The sequence below is a fragment of the Macaca thibetana genome, chromosome 7 (genome assembly GCF_024542745.1).
Source record: "Macaca thibetana thibetana isolate TM-01 chromosome 7, ASM2454274v1, whole genome shotgun sequence".
NCBI lineage: Eukaryota > Metazoa > Chordata > Mammalia > Primates > Cercopithecidae > Macaca > Macaca thibetana.
The window spans coordinates 37,816,107-37,833,484 of record NC_065584.1 but is presented as its reverse complement, the minus strand read 5'-3'; the positions used below and the strand labels follow the sequence as shown (position 1 = coordinate 37,833,484).

Sequence of the window (17,378 nt, the reverse complement as noted above, 5' to 3'; positions counted from 1 at the left end):
ATCATGCTTCTTCCAAGTCCCTGGCCATCAAGCAAAACCATTGGCTACAGCCCATGAATCAGTATATAATTATACATCTGGCCATTTCTCCTTCCATGCAAAGTGCACAACCAGGTGTACTGCTTGAAGTTCTGCCCACTGGGACGATTCTCCTTCACTGCTGTCCTTCAGGGATGTCCTAGAAAGGGGCTGTAGTGCTGCAGCTGTACATTTTTGGGTGGTGCCTGTATATTGTACTGAACCATCTGTGAACCAGGCCCTCCTAGTCTTCTGTTTCTCTGTCAACTGATCATAGGGAACTCCCTAGGGTGGCAGGAGTGGAGACCATGGACTTTTGAGCCACTTCCTCATGTGACTTACTTGTGCCTTCAGGACCTGTTTGAGCCTGATCAAGTATATGCCACTTCCATTTGATGACAGGATGCTGCTGTGCATAGCCCACTTTATGTCTAGATGGGACAGAAAGCACCCAGTTCATGATAGGCAGTTCAGGTTGCGTGCTGACTTGACCCATAGTCAAATGTTCAGTTTCCACCAAAGCCCAGTAACAGACCAAGAGCTGTATCTCAAAAGGAGAGTAGTTATTTGCAGAAGATGGCAGGGCCTTGCTCCAAAATCCTAGAGGGCTCCACTGTGATTCACCTATGGGGGCCTGCTAAAGGCTCCAAACAGCATCCACCTCAAGCACTATTGGATCTGCTGGGTCATATAGTCCAAGTGGCAGAGCAGCTTGCACGGCAGCCTGGACCAGTTGCAGAGCCTTCTCCTGTTCCGGATCCCAATCAAAACTGGCAGCCTTTTGGGTCACTTGATAAATGGGCCAGAGTAACACACGCAAATGAGAATGACTTGCTTCCAAAATCCAAATAGTCCCACAAGAGGCATTGTGCCTCTTCTTGGTTGTAGGAGGAGCCAAATGCAGCAACTTATCCTTCACCTTAGAAGGAATATCTTGACAGGCTCCACACCACTGGACCCCTAGAAATTTTACTGAGGTAGAAGGTCTCTGAATTTTAGTCAGATTTATTTCCCATCCTCTGGCACATAAATGTCTCACCAATAAGCCCAGTGTGTTTGCTACTTCTTGTTCACTGGATCCAGTCAGCATAATGTCATTAATATAACGGACCACTGTGATATCTTGCAGAAGCAAAAAGTAATCAAGGTCTCTCCGAATAAGATTATGACACAAAGCCAGAGAGTTGATATACCCCCAAGGTAGGACAGTAAAGGTATATTGCTGGCCTTGCCAACTGAAGACAAATTGCTTCTGGTGGGCCTTATGGACAGGAATGGAGAAAAAGGCATTTGCCAAGTCCATGGCTGCACACCAGGTACCAGGAGATGTGTTAATTTGCTCAAGCAATGAAACCACATCTGGTTCAGCAGCTGCAATTGGAGTCACCACTTGGCTTAGCTTATGACAATCCACTGTCATTCTCCAAGATCCATCTGTCTTCTGCATAGGCCAAATGGGAGAGTTGAATGGGGATGTGGTGGGAATCACCACCCCTGCATCTTTCAAGTCCTTGATGATGGCACTAATCTCTGCAGTCCCTCCAGGCATGTGATATTATTTTTGATTTACTATTTTTCTAGGTAGAGGCAGCTCTAATGGCTTCCATTTGGCCCTTCCCACCATAATAGCTCTCACCCTACCAGTTAGGGAGCCAATGTGGGGGTTCTACCAGCTCCTAAGTATGTCTATGCCAATTATGCATTCTGGCACTGGGGAAATGACCATAGGATGAGTCTGGGGACCCACTGGACCCACTGTAAGTTGGACCTGAGCTAAAACTCCATTAATTATCTGACCTCCATAAGCCCCTAGCTTAATTGGAGGACCACAATGATGCTTTGGGTCTCCTGGAATCAATGTCAGCTCAGAGCCAGTGTCCAGTACTCCCTGAAATGTCTGATCATTTCCCTTTCTCCAACGCACAGTTACCCTGGTAAAAGGCTGGATTCAGAGGCCTCCTTGGGGAAGGATGGGAGAAAGATTCACTGCATAAATTGTTGGTAATAGTGGGGGTCCTTCCTCAAGGGGACCCTTCATTCAAGGGGTTCTGGGTCTGTAAACTGGCTCAGGTCTGGAAATTGATTTAGGGGCTGTGATTCTGTGTTTCTAGAATTCGAATTGGTCTTTTGTCCATTCAACCTAGAAGTTTTCTCCTTATATAAATTAGGTAGGAATTCAGTAGGCTTCCTATCAGTTTCACTTCTAGGAACACTGTGATTAATTAGCCAATGCCAGAGCTCTACGCAAGTCAGACTATTCTGATTGCTGCTTTGTCTCTGCTGTCCATTACAGTAGCTATGCCCACTTTGCCTTTGATGGTTGAGTGATGCCACTTGGCCCCTGCCACCTCGGGATCCAATTATGCCCATTGTATTTAAATTTCATAGTTGAGTGACTGCAGTTCTCACTGTTACATCTGACATACAGAGAAGAGCAATTACAGGGCTCTTCCAAGATGCAGGTGCTGCCCTCACAAATCTATTTCACAATGCATTGGTCTAGGGTATATCTTCTGGACCTTCCCAGCTGGGATGAGTGGGTCTAAAGGGACTAATCCACTCCATCATCCCAATCTCCCTAAGCCTTTGGATCCCTTCCTCTACATCAAACCAAGAGAGATTAGGTATTTCCAGCTCATTCACAGTGGGCCATCTTTTAATCCATGTTTCAGCTAACCAAGCAAATAAACTATTAGAACCTTTTTTTTTTTTTTTTAACTCCCTGAGCTGCAACATTAAAAGTGAGTCCCTACTTAGTGGGCCCAAATCAATAAATTCAGCCTGATCCAACTCTATGTTCCTTCCACCATTATCCTATGCCCTTAATATCCATTGCCATGCCTGTTCTCCAGATTTCTGTTTATATAAATTAGAAAACTCAACTTTTCAAGTGTAGCGCACCCTCTCATGGGTCACACTCTCAACCTCACCTCTAGGGGCCCGCCAGGACTTTAGTTATAGGTCTAGAAGCAAACAGGGGTGTTGGGGGTGGCCCCTGAGGAGAATCAACGTTATTTTTCCTGGCAACTGCCTCAGGGGAGGCCACAACTGTTGCCTCCGGCAGCGCAGGGTTTATCTCCTCAGACAAAGGTGGAAAGGCTGATGGCAGCATGGGTCCGGGTGAGGATGTTGCCACTACTGGGGATGGGGAAGCTGTTGCTTCTGGCAAAAAAGTTTCCTCAGAGTTCACAAACTCAGTGTCCCCAGCTTCATCAGGGTCCTCCCACACGTCCCTATTCTGAGTTGCAGGGTCCCATTCTTTTCTAATCAATGCCCTCACTTTAACAGTAGACACCTGGCGAGGCTGTGTATGCACCTTTCATTGCAGGTCAGCCATTTGCATAAGAGCTTGTCTCTGTTTTTCCACAATTTCAGTTGTACAGCAGATAAGACTCTCATTCTGGGCAATCTTAGCAGATTTGAGACTTGGTATCTGCTTGTGAAGCCAGGAGACAGAATCCCTGAGTTCATCATTTTCTTTAATCACTTTGTCCACTGAACTTAGGAGCAACCAACTAGCTTCATTATGTTCCTTTGTTCTCCATATATGGTCAAAGGTATTATGTATAGAGTCACTAAACTCCTTACCTCTCATGAGTGGTGAATCAGGAGAGTCAAATGCATTTATTTGGCAAAACTCTTTAAATGGTTTACACCAAGGACTATCAGTGTTCTCTATACTATTAGAAGTAGAGTCCTTAGCATTGTTGGGTCTAATCATATTAAGCAGCCAACTCCAGAAACCACAAAACCAGTGAAAGAACTCCATCCTTAATATTCTGTTCCTCTAGAACCACTCATGGTACCAAAATCTGTATTAGTCAATGTTCTCTAGAGGGACAGACCTAATAGAATATATATATGTGTGTGTGTGTGTATATATATGTATATATATGTGTGTGTGTATACATATGTGTGTGTGTATATATATGTGTGTGTGTGTATATGTATGTATATAGGAGTTTATTACATGATCACAAGGTTCCATAATAGGCTGTCTGCAAGCTGAGGGGCAAGGAGAGCCTGTCCGAGTCCAAAAACTGAAGAACTTGGAGTCTGATGTTTGAGGGCAGGAGGTATCCAGCATGGGAGAAAGATGTAGGCTGGGAGGCTAGACCAGTCTCACCTTTTCACATTCTTCTGCCTGCTGTATATTCGATGGAAGCTGATTAGATAGTGCCCACCAGATCAAGGGTGGGTCCACCTTCCCCAGCCCGTGACTCTAATGTTAATCTCCTTTGGCAACACCCTCACAGACACACCCAGGATTAATACTTTGCATCCTTCAATTCAATCAAGTTGACACTCAGTATTAACCATCACATATGGGGTTTCACCATGTGGGCCTGGCTGATCTTGAACTCACCTCATCCTCACAAAATGTTGGGATTACAGGTGTGAGCCACCATGCCCAGCCCAGTTTTAAATACTTTTAAGTGCATACATCTCACCTATTTCTTGTTAAATTTAATCTCTGGTATTTCATAGCTTTAGCTTTGTTTACTGCTTCCAAGTGGAACCCCTCCCCTCAGTTTTCTTTTCTAACTGGATTTTCCTTTTTATGTCATGATATTTGATTCTCGGGTGCAAATTTTCTACTCAGCCACTGTATCGAACCACCTTATTTTTTTATTTTGGTGAAATTCATATGACAGGAATTTAACCTTTTTAAAGTGAAAAATTCAGTACATTCACATAATATGTGAATTTAGTACATTCACAATGTTGTGCACCCACCATCTCTGTCTAGTTCCAAAATATTTAATCACCCCAAAATAGAATCCTGTGCCCATTAAGCTGTTCTGCCCCATGAACCATCTTACTTCTCTGAACTGATTTTTTGGAAACCAGGTCTGTGGACTCCATGGGTACCATTGAGCCATGTAGCATTGCCAGGTAGGGAAATGAAACAGTTGTATGTTTTCCCCAAATCTTAGACATATCCCTACCCCCATACTCAGTCTGCTAGGAAATAAATAGTTCAAGAAATTCACAGTGAAATGACCCTAGACCTCCTCTGGCTGGTCACAAGCCTGGGCCTTGCTGCCAAGGATAACTGGTGCTTCTGCATGGCTGGAGCCGAGCTATGTGCTGCCAGGGCTGGCCAAGAAGCCCTGGGTGCTTGGAATTGGTGGAGGAGTGGGAGTGTGGGCAAACAAGCCTGGAAAGCCAGTCTGGTTTGTCATGGTCAACACCCAGGGACCTACATTTGCATAAGATCTGCATATTATTTGTATAAACTGAAACTTATCCTTAAATTTCTGACATTCTTTAAAAAATTTTATGTTTAAAATAATACATGACCCCACCCACCTTTTTTTGTTTTTTTACCGTTATCAGAACTCTGCCTTTTAATCTCATTTTCTGTTTGTCTATTGCTAGGGTTGCTGTGTGTGTGTGTATGTGTGTGTGTGTATGTGTGTGTATGTATATGTATGTGTGTGTATGTGTGTGTAGGTATGTGTATGTATGCGTGTATGTGTATGTATGTGTGTGTGTGTGTGTGTGTGTGTATGTACATGTGTGTGTATTTAGATCTGGGCGCCATGTCCTGTGCTAGGCACTGAAGACATAAATACAGTAATAATCTAGGCCCGGCCTTCAGTGAGCTCCAATCAACTTTCTTGACTCTAAGCCATGGCTCTCCACCTCTACACCATGTGGCTTCTTGCTTCTCTTTCTTCACATGCAGGCAGAGCTGAGGTTGTGGATTAGTTGTATCTAGCAGAGACCAGGTATGGAGTGAAGTAGGCTCACAGAGTCAGCTCTCAGTGGGTCACTGTGCCAGGACACTTGTGACTCCTGGTGGGTGGTAACTCTGAACCCTCTGAGCCCCTGCCTTGGGCTTTTGTACTCAGGTCCCCTGAGTATCTAATGTTGGTGTCCCAAGTGTACCATGCACTTGGATCTGGGCCCCGCTCGGGTAGGGTGGGAGGCTGATCCTGGACGACACTGGAGATGATGCCTGCACCAGTTGATTTGGGTTTCCCCTTTGTTGCACTCCCAGAGCAATCGCATAATCTACATTAAGGACTCCTCCAGCCTGCTGGCCTCACAGTTCCTACCTTACTTCTCCGGTCCTCTTACCTACTCTCCTTTTCAATTGTTTATTTTCTTTATTGACATTTACATAGACATTTCTGAAAGCATTAATGTGTTAATTAAACTAAGATTCAACAGTTTGCCATAGTTTGTGCTGTATTGTGGAAGTAAACATGAACAGCAAAACGTCTGGTCATAGAAAATAGAGTCAAATCAAAATTTAAAGCTGAATCAAGCAACAGTAAGCTGCCATACAGGCAAAATGATCCACAGAAGTGAAGAATGGAACCCAGGGCCCAGGTGATGAGATCTCAGTTACCCCCCTATGCCTCGTTTCCCTATGTTCTATCTGGAGCTTTACCTATGTGTAAGCCAACAGAGAAATTCTGGGAGCACCTTTGACTGATTTTAACTGGAATAGATGAATAATTACCTCATTTCATAGAAGTGTGATTGTCAGAGATCTCAGCAGATCACAATCTCCCCCATCCCACTCTTTCTTTCGTTTTACATTTTTTGCTTTAAACACACACAAAAGTAAAACAATTTTGCATTAAACTTGCTGTATTAGTCTGCTCTCCAGCTGCTAATAAAGACATACACAAGACTAGGTAATCTATAAAGGAAAGAGGTTTAATTGACTTACAGTTCCCCATGGCTGGGGAGGCCTCACAATCATGGCACAACGCGAATGAGGAGCAAAGTCACATCTTGTACGGTGGCAGGGAAGATAATGTGTGCAGTGGAACTCCCCTTCATAAAACCGTCAGATCTCGTGAGACCTATTCACTACCACGAGAATAGTACGGGGGAAACCGCCCCCATGATTCAATTATTTCCACCTGGCTCCACCCTTGATACATGGGGATTATTACAATTCAAGGTGAGATTTGGATGGGGACACAGCCAACCCATATCACTTGCTGTACCCATTATGCAACTTCCACAAACATTTTTTCATGTCTACCTCATTCACTCTCCCTACCACCTTATTTTCAAGCAAATCCAAGTTCTCCTATATATGTATATAAAATATATAATATATATTTATTATATATAATATATATAAAGATATAATTTATATATATATAAATTTTTTATATATATATTTTTAGTAGAGATGTGGTTTTGCCATGTTGGCTAGGCTGGTCTGGAACTCCTAACCTCAGATGATACACCCACTTTTGCCTCCCAAAGTGCTGAGATTATAGCAAATACAAGTTCTTGTATTATATTATCCATAAACATTTGGTTATGTGTCACTAAAATTTAAAGACTCTTAAAAAAAACATAATCCAATACCATTTTTATATCTAAAGAAATTAACAACCCTTTAATTATCCTCAATTATTGTGGGGAAAAGAAAGAGAGATCAGACTGTTACTGTGTCTATATAGAAAGAAGTAGACATAAGAGACTCCATCTTGTTCTGTATTTGAGGTGCTGTTAATCTGTAACCCTACCCTCAACCTTGTCCTTGCAAGAGACATGTGCTGTGGTGACTCAAGTTTTAAAGGATTTTGGGCTGTGCAGGGTGTGCTTTGTTAAACAAGTGCCTGAAGGCAGTATGCTTGTGAAAAGTCATCACCATTTTTTTTTTTTTTTTTTTTTTTTTTAATTTATTTATTATTATTATACTTTAAGTTGTAGGGTACATGTGCATAATGTGCAGGTTTGTTACATATGTATACTTGTGCCATGTTGCTGTGCTGCACCCATCAACTCGTCATTTACATCAGATATAACTCCCAATGCAATCCCTCCCCCCTCCTCGGTATATACCCAAAGGATTATAAATTATGCTGCTATAAAGACACATGCACACGTATGTTTATTGCAGCACTATTCACAATAGCAAAGACTTGGAATCAACCCAAATGTCCATCAGTGACAGACTGGATTAAGAAAATGTGGCACATATACACCATGGAATACTATGCAGCCATAAAAAAGGATGAGTTTGAGTCCTTTGTAGGGACTTGGATGCAGCTGGAATCCATCATTCTTAGCAAACTATCACAAGAACAGAAAACCAAACACCGCATGTTCTCACTCATAGGTGGGAACTGAACACACACCGGGACCATTTTCTTAATCTCAAGTACCCAGGGACACGTACACTGCCAAAGTTCGCAGGGACCTCTGCCTAGGAAAGCTAGGTATTGTCCAAGGTTTCTCTCCATGTGATAGTCTGAAATATGGCCTCGTGGCAAGAGAAAGACCTAATCATCCCCCAGCCTGACACCCGTGAAGGGTCTGTGCTGAAGAGGACTAGCATTAGAGGAAAGAAGGCCTCTTGGCAGTTGAGATAGAGAAAAGCATCTGTCTCCTGCTGGTGCCTGGGCAATGGAACATCTCGGTGTGAAACCCGATTGTATGTTCTGTTTATTGAGAAAGGAGAAAACCGCCTTAGGGCGAAAGGTGGGACATGCTAAAGGCAATGCTGCTCTTTATGCACTAAAAAGGTTTATGGAGATGTTTGCATATGCATATCAAGGCACAGCATTTTTCCTTAAACTTATGTCACAGAGATCTTTATTCATATGTCTTACTGCTGACCTTCTCCCCACGATGATCCTATTATCCTGCCACTTCCCTTTTTCTAAGATGGTGAAGATAATGAGGGAACTCAGAGACAGTGCTGGCGTGGGTCCTCTGTATGCTGAGCCCCGGTACCCTGGGCCCACTTTTTCTTTCTCTGTACTTTGCCTTTGTGTCACATTTCTTTTCTCAAGTCTCTCATTCCACCTAACGAGAAACGCCCACAGGTGTGGAGAGGCAGGCCACCCCTTCAAATTATCAGTGTACATAGTTCCCTAACTGTCTTACAGTTTTTCCAAGTTTGTTCAGGTCAGAATTCAGAAAGGCCCATACATTGCAGTTGGTTGGTATGGCTCTTATGTCTCTTTTAATCTGCAGATGCCTCTGCCGTTATTTTTCTAGTAATTTTGTTGTTGTTGTTGGAGAAACTAGTTCTTTGCCCTGTAAGTTTCCTACTTTTGCCGATTTTTAACTGTGGTGGTGTTTAACACGTTCCTCTGTCACCTATGTTTCTCCTATGTTGGATCTTGGAAATTAGATTTGAAGTTAGGTACATTTCAAAGATGTTTTGTTTCTCTTTTGTTTTTTGGTTTTGTAAGACTACCTCATAGGTGGTGTTGTGTACCTCCATTGGGAGGTAATGTCTCTGCTTATTTTTGTTTTTAAAATCATATTGCTGGCAGGGCATGGTGGCTCACACCTATAATCCCAGCACTTTGGGAGGTGGAGGCTGGTGGATCACCTGAGGTAGGGAGTTTGAGACCAGACTGACCAACATGGAGAAACCCCTTCTCTACTAAAAAAAAATACAAAATTAGCCGGGCATGGTGGCCCATGCCTGTAATCCCAGCTACTTGGGGAGGCTGAGGCAGGAGAATCACTTGAATCCGGGAGTCAGAGGTTGTGGTGAGCTGAGATCATGCCATTGCACTCCAGCCTGAACAACAAGAGTGAAACTTTGTCTCAAAAATAAATAAATAAATAAATAAATAAATAAATAAATAAGTAAAATTATATTGCCAGTCATTGATGATCATTACTTAATAGATTGACTCATTATGGGTTGGAAAAATGATTATATTCTGCTAACATTTCTTTGTTGTTTAGCTAGAGTAATCTTATAAAGAGAATTGGTCTTAATCAACTAACACTAACTAGTTTATTAATTATAACAAATATTGTAGAAAAAGTAGGCTGAAACCTTTATTCTTTTTTTTACTTATTTACCAGTTTTGAAGGTAGTAAGTTGGTTCTCTAGCATCTTCCAAAGGTTACCAATGATTTCTTTTAGTATTGATATGAGCTAATGAATTAGATATACTTGATGTGTTTCAATCCTACAATTATTATCTTTATCAATGGTAAAATTGTCCCATTTTCAGCCAGTGAGGATTTACTTGGTTTGACTCCTGAGTCTTTTTGACACAATCTTAGTAGTCTTTGGCAGTTTCCTTGCTATCTGATACCATAAGATATTTCAGATTTATCTTGTACGTTTCCTGCCTCAGAATTATCCATTTGTCAAGACTTCCAACTCCTTTTTTTTTTTTTTTTTTTGAGACGGAGTCTCGCTCTGTCGCCCGGGCTGGAGTGCAGTGGCCAGATCTCAGCTCACTGCAAGCTCCGCCTCCCGGGTTTACGCCATTCTCCCGCCTCAGCCTCTGGAGTAGCTGGGACTACAGGTGCCCGCCACCTCGCCTGGCTAGTTTTTTTTTTTTTTGTATTTTTTTTAGTAGAGACGGGGTTTCACCGTGTTCGCCAGGATGGTCTTGATCTCCTGACCTCGAGATCCTCCCGTCTCAGCCTCCCAAAGTGCTGGGATTACAGGCTTGAGCCACCGCGCCCGGCCTCCAACTCCTTTTAATGGGAATGATATTTAGAGACCATAATCTATGTGCTTGAGTGCTCATTACTATTTAGTTTGTTAGTATAGCTGGGCGTTTTGTATGGACAGAACTAGAAAAGATGTGTGTACACATGTAGATATTTAGGATAAAATTAATCATGAGTTCATATTTCTAGTTCAAATTCAAGATTGTAGTTTTCTTTCAAAAGATGGAGTCTCATCTGTCACCCAGGCTGGAGCACAGTGGCACAATCTTGGCTCACTGCAACCTCTGCCTCCTAGGTTCAAGTTATTCTGCTGCCCCAGCCTCCCAAGTAGCTGGCACTACAGCCACCTCCCACCACACCTGGCTAACTTTTGTATTTTTAGTAGTGATGGGGTTTCACTATGTTGGCCAGGCTGGTCTCAAACTCCTGACCTCAGGTGATCCACCCACCTCAGCTGCCCAAAGTGCTAGAATTACAGGCATGAACCACTGTGCCTGGCCAAGATTGTATATTAAAAAAGAAAAACACAACCTCATTAATTTTACATTAATAGCACCTTTGACCACACCTCATATTTTGGTTTTCAGTGTCACTGTCAAATTGATTATTTGACTTATTTCACACGTCACACACAGCAATTTTAGAATATGAATACCAATACACATACCAGCATTAGGAATACTGAAAACCACTTGAGAGGTTGTGGTTTTTGTAGGGCTTTTGGTCCTAGGGTATATCTCATTAGGGATGTACACATTTTTGTACTGTTATTTGGGATGGTTAATGCTACAAATTGAACATATAGTTGGAGTCACCTGTTACATTTTACTTTTGATTTCTAGGTATTACTCTGTAAGTGTATTTTTGTTGTATAATTTATAAATAAATTGTATAATTCCACAGTCAAATATTTTAAATGAAGTTGTATTCAAAGGAGTTTTTCTTAAATCCCTGTATTCTCAACCCCATTTCCCTCAGAGGTAATTATTTTAAAAAGTGTTATGGTTGATCCTTCCATAAAAATACAAATATATATATTCGTAGTCTACTCTTCTTTGAAAACATGGTAGCATACTCTGTGTGTGTGTGTGTGTGTGTCTGTGTATGTGTGTATATAATTTTGTTATTATTTTTAAGAGAGAGGATCTCACTATGTTGTTTAGTCTGAAGTACAGGTGCAATCACAGTGCACTAAAGTCTCAAATTCTTGGACTCAAGCTGTCTTCCTGCCTCAGCCCTCTAAGTAGCTGAGGCTATGGGAATGAGCCACCATGCCTGTCCTCTAGCTCATTTTTCTATAGAGCTTTTGGCATTTTCTTCTCTATTTTTAGAAGATTTTTACATGTTAGGGATTTTAACCCTTTTGTGATATAAATTTGAAATATTTTTTTCAGTTTATTATTTGTCATTTTATTTTGTGTATAGTTCTTTTTGCCATGCAGTACATTTTATGTTTTATGTAATCATGTTAAATTTCCTCTTGTTCTGATTTTGAGTCATAGGAAAGTTTTTCCTACTCCAAGATCACAGAAGAATTTATCCATATTTCTAGTATTTTGTAGTGTCTTCTTTTAAACATTGAAATCTCTGATATTTTTGGAATTCTTCCTGATTTACGATGTAAGCATTAGTTCCATTTTTTCTCCCTTATGACTATGCAGTATATCTCTTTCTCTGTATAATTACATCAAGAAAGTATCCATTGGCTTCTATTCTACTGAGTGTTTTTAAAATGAATGGACATTGACTATTAGAAAAAAATTTATATTGTTTGTAAATATGGAGGTGATCATAAGATTTTTCCTTTAGCTTTATTAACAGAATGGATTTCACTAGTGGATGTCACTCAAGCTGGAGAGCAGTGGCACCATCTTGGCTCACTGCATCCTCCACCTCCTGGGTTCAAGTGATTCTCCTGCCTCAGCCTCCTGAGTAGCTGGGATTACAGGCATCCACCACCATGCCTGGCTAATTTTTGTATTTTTAGTGAAGGCAGGGTTTCACCATGTTGGCTGGGCTGATCTTGAACTCCTCACCTCAGGTGATCCACCTGCCTTGGCCTCCCAAAGTGCTGGGATTACAGACATGAGCCACTGTCCAGTGCTGGGATTACAGACATGAGCCAATTGTCCAGCCTATTAGTGGATTTCTTAATATTGTGTTACCTTTGTATTTATGGGCCAAACTCCATTTGGTCATAATGTATTATTTTATGTGTTCTGATGGATTCTGTTATTTATTTATTTATTTATTTATTTATTTATTTTTAGGTGGAGTCTTACTTTGTTGCCCAGGCTGGAATGCAGTGGCATAATCTCTGCTCACTGCAACCTCCTCCTCCTGGGTTCAAGCAATTCTCCTGCCTCAGCCTCCCGAGTAGTGGGATCATAGGCACCCACCACCACGCCTGGTTAATCTGTGTATTTTTAGTAGAGACAGGGTTTCACCATGTTGGTCAGGCTGGTCTCAAACTCCTGACCTCAAGTGATCCACCTGCCTCAGCCTCCCAAAGTGCTGGAATTACAAGCATGGGCCACTGCGCCCAGCCTATTAATGGATTTCCTAATATTAAGTTGCCCTTGTATTTATGGACCAATCTCCATTTGGTCATAATGTATTATTTTATGTGAGTTCTGTTGGATTCTGTTTGTTATTTTGTTAAAGATTTTTGTAACAGTATTCATAAGCAAGACTGATTTTTTGTGTGTAATCTTTGCCAAATTTGGTATCAGTATTACACTCACTTCATAAAACAAAATTAGAAGTTTTCCTTCTTTTTCTATGCTCTGTAATAGTTTAAATTGCATAAGGATTATCTGATCTTTAAAAGTTTGGTAAGATTCCTCTGTAAAACCATGTGGGCCTGGTCCGTTTTTTGGTTTATGGAGGAGGTCTCTAAGTATTTTCTCTATTTCTTCTATGACAATTGATCTGCTTAAATTTTCTTAGAAAAACTTCTATTACTGTCTATTTTGGCAAATTATATTTTTCTTAAAAATATCCACTTATATAGGTTTGAAAGTTATTTGCCTATTGTCATGCAAGGTAATCTCATTTTTGGGAAACATTTTTGTTTTCTTAGCTATTTTTCTTCATTTCTAATTTTGAATATTTGTATTTCCTTCCATTCTCATTTTTTTTGATTACATTACCTAGATTTTGTGTTTATTTTGTTTTTGATTTTTTTAAAAAAAGAACCAACTTTTAAAATGTATTTATTGTTTTTTGTTTTCTAACTCATTAATTTGTTTTAATCTTTATTTGTTTATTTTCTGATTATTTTTTGTTTACCTTGTTGATTTTTTTTTCTAGCTTTTTGAGTTGGTGCTTATTCCTTTATTTTGATTCACATAGATATAGATATTTAATACAATAAATTTCCCACTAACTGCTTTTGTTGTATTTGTTGTATATCACAGATTATGATATGTCATGTTTTCCTCATGACTACTTTCACGAAATTCTGTAACTTCTTCTGGTATTTCTTCATTTGATTCAAGGATTGTTTAATAATGTGATTTTTAGTTCCTAGGTAGAAAAACCTTTAGGTTTTAAAATCTTACTATTAATTTCTAGTTTTGTAGAATTATATAGAGAGAATGTTTTTGTTTTTATTTGTGTTCTTTGGGACTTAAGTGAGTTTTTTTTTGTGTGCGACCAAAGATATGGTCAATCTGGTGACTGTTTCAAGTGCACTTAAAAAGAAGCTGTAGTTTCAATTAGGAGGAATACATTTTTGAGATTTGTTGCACAGAATGGTGACTATAGTTAATAATGATATAATGTACACTTCAAAATTTAAATGTCTGCATGACATACACACACAAAGGTAAGTGAGAGATGAGGGGTACGTTAATTAGCTTGATTTAATCATTCAGTAATGTACAGTACACATATATCAAAACATCACATTGTACCTCATAAATATATGTAATTATTATTTGTTAATTTAAAGTAAAGTTTTAAAGGAAGATGAAAAAAAAAAGCTGTATTCTGTTATTAGGGATCAGAATTGGATACATACTAATAAGACCTACCTCACTATCGTAAAGTCTTAATGTTTTGTCTTGTATTTATGGACCAAATTCCATTTGGTCATAATGTATTATTTTATATGTGTTCTGTTGGATCTCTGCCTCCCGGGTTCAAGAGAAATATGTTAAAGTCTCCTATTATTTTTATTTTTCCTTGCAAATACTGTCGTTTCTCCTTTATGAAAGTGATTGCTATATGTTAATAACTTTATGTCTTCATGGTGAATGATAGGTTTTATCATTATAAAACGCCTTTGTCTCTTTTACTATTTTGTTTTTTTGAATGTAAGTTCTGTCTTATCAAATAGCAAAATTGTGACTCCTATTGTTGGTGTTTTTTTAGATTTACATATAGTTGGTATATCTTTGTCCATGTAAACACTGTTAACTACTTTAATCTCTTTGTTTTAGGTATGTCTCTTGTGTATAGCATAGATTTTCATTTTGCTTCGTTGGCAACCTAAAAATCTTTTCCTTTTAATGAGCGAGTTAACCATATTTACACTATTGATATGATCAATGTGTTTGGCTCAGTTCTGTCGTATTATGATATACATCATACGTCTCTTTTATCATACAATATCTTATATGTCTTTCACTTTGTAGATTTTTTTCATTCTCTCTCTCTCTTGATATATCTTTTGGTATTCAGGAAGGTTTTAATTTTTTCTAATGGTTATCTTTCTTTTTTTTTTGTTTGAGATGGAGTCTCGCTCTGTCACCAGGCTGGAGTGCATTGGTCCAGTGATCTCGGCTCACTGCAACCTCTGCCTTCCGGGTTCAAGTGATTCTCCTGCTTCAGCCTCCTGAGTACAGGTGTGCACCACCACGCCCAGCTAATTTTTGTATTTTTAGTGAAGATGGGGGTTTCACCATGTTGGCCAGGATGGTCTTGATCTCATGACCTTGTGATCTGCCCACCTCAGCCTCCCAAAGTGCTGGCATTTTATAATTTCACTAGTGTTTTGTCTCTTTTTTTATGGAGGTGGACTATTGTCTTTGGTGCCATAGTATGAACAATATCAAATTGTCATAGTAACCTCCTCCCTGGCCCTTGCTTTCCCACCAATATTTGAAGTAATGTTTTCTTTCTCCTAGATGTTACATATAAGGCAATCGGTAAGCTCCTTCTAGTTTTCATACACACTCTCCATTCTTCCCCATTTTGTGAGAGTTCTGTTTACCCTATTAGAGGACATAATCATCACATGGTATCCTGTCTCACTTTTAATCCCTGTTTGGTCTTATTTGTATAGGCAAGTGCATTCTTAATGTCTACCATCAGTACTTACATAGGTATCCTTGCAGTCATTTTTTGTTTCCTGAAACTAATTTTCTAGTAGATTACTCAGGAAGGGATTATGGCAAGCATATCCCTGAGTTCTTGCATGTTATTGAAAGTTTGCCTGTGGGCCAGGTGTGGTGGTTCGTGACTGTAATCCCAGCACTTTGGGAGACTGAGCCTGGGCAACAGGCGAAACCCCCTACCCCCAACCCCCGTCTCTACTAAAAAATAAAAAGTTTGCCTGTGGCCTTTGTGCTTAAAGATCACTTTGGCTTAATATAAAATCCACAGCTCATTTTTTTTTTCCTTGAATATCTTTAATATGTTATTCCATGTGTTTTGGCATAAAGCATTGCTGTAGAAAAGTCTGATGAGAATCTCGTTTTTTCCTCTTATAAGTGATTTGGTCTTTGATCTTGGATATTGAAGTGATCCTTTTCTGTTACTAAATTTTTTAAGTGAATTGAGTATTTTTGGAGAAGAGGGTTGAGTCAGGAGAGCTTTTCTAGCTTCTTGGTTCTAAAGCCTCCTCTTCTGTTTTTGCAAGGTGATAAAAACATGGTTTGGTGTTTTCTGAGATCTGTTTCATCTGGTCCACTCTTTTATTTCACATTTCCTTTTTTTGAGATGGAGTCTCACTCACTCTGTCGCCCAGACTGGAGTGCAGTGGTGCAATCTCGGCTCACCGAAACCTCTGCCTCCCAGGTTCAAGCAATTCTCCCGCCTCAGCCTCCCGAGTAGCTGGGACAATAGGTACACACTAGCACCACCACACCTGCCTAATTTTTGTATTTTTAGTAGAGACAGTGTTTTGGCATGTTGGCCAGGCTGGTCTCGAACTCCTGATCTCAGGTGATCTGCCTGCCTCGGCCTCCCAAAGTGTTGGGATTACAGGCACGAGCACCTGGCCTTATTTTACATTTTTTATCCTTTACTCCTATTGCCTAATCCAGCTCCATGTGGGTACTATTTGCAGTACTTTCTCTTCAATGTGGGGCTGTTTTTTTTTTTTTTTTTTTTTTTTTTTTAAATGAGCTTATGCTTGTCAGTTCTGAGAGTTTATAGGGCTCAGGCTATGCCAGCACCATGAGTTGTTACTGCGTGGTGGTCCTCTTGCCCTGACCCACAGATTGGATCTCACAGAAGCGCCATTCTACTTCAGCTATTCTTCTTAGGTTGACTCACCATATTTTCTGGTGAATTTGGGGTTTTTCTGTTCTCAGAATCTTTCTTCTGCTCCTGCTCAAACAGCAGATTCCAATACCATGCAAGTCTCATGCTTTTGAAGGCTTGTTCCCATGTACATGAACTTAGTGGTTTGTAGGGAGACTTTGCCACTTAATAATGTTGTCGATGTTGTCTGTGGGTCTTTATTTTGCTATCTTGGTTGCTCTCTCTGTATTTGGGGGATATTAAAAAACTATGCTGTTGCCATCATCTTTACAGAATCCACTTGCTTACCTCCACTTTTTAATAAACTTTATCATTTATTTATTTACTTATTTGTATCTATTTTTTGAGACAGGGTCTCACTCTGTCACCCAGGCTGGAGAGCAGTGGTGCGATCACGGCTCACTGTAGCCGCAACCTCCTGGGCCCAAGTGATCCTCCCACCTTTTCCTCCC

The 17,378-nt window shown here is 40.2% G+C and overlaps 1 protein-coding gene across 10 annotated transcripts in view; it reads right to left on the bottom strand.

The window, feature by feature from the left end:
* Nucleotides 1–17,378, bottom strand: part of ERH (ERH mRNA splicing and mitosis factor) — an 892,055-nt gene that overhangs the window by 437,941 nt on the left and 436,736 nt on the right. The window contains exon 1 of one of the 10 annotated variants that reach the window (XM_050797420.1): nt 6,379–6,388. The exons of 8 other annotated variants lie outside the window; for them this stretch is intronic. The gene's annotated coding sequence lies outside the window, so the exon portion shown is untranslated. Of the gene's footprint in view, nt 1–4,966; nt 4,977–6,378; nt 6,389–17,378 lie in introns of those variants that run through there. One more of the 10 variants, XM_050797424.1, reaches the window with a different exon arrangement.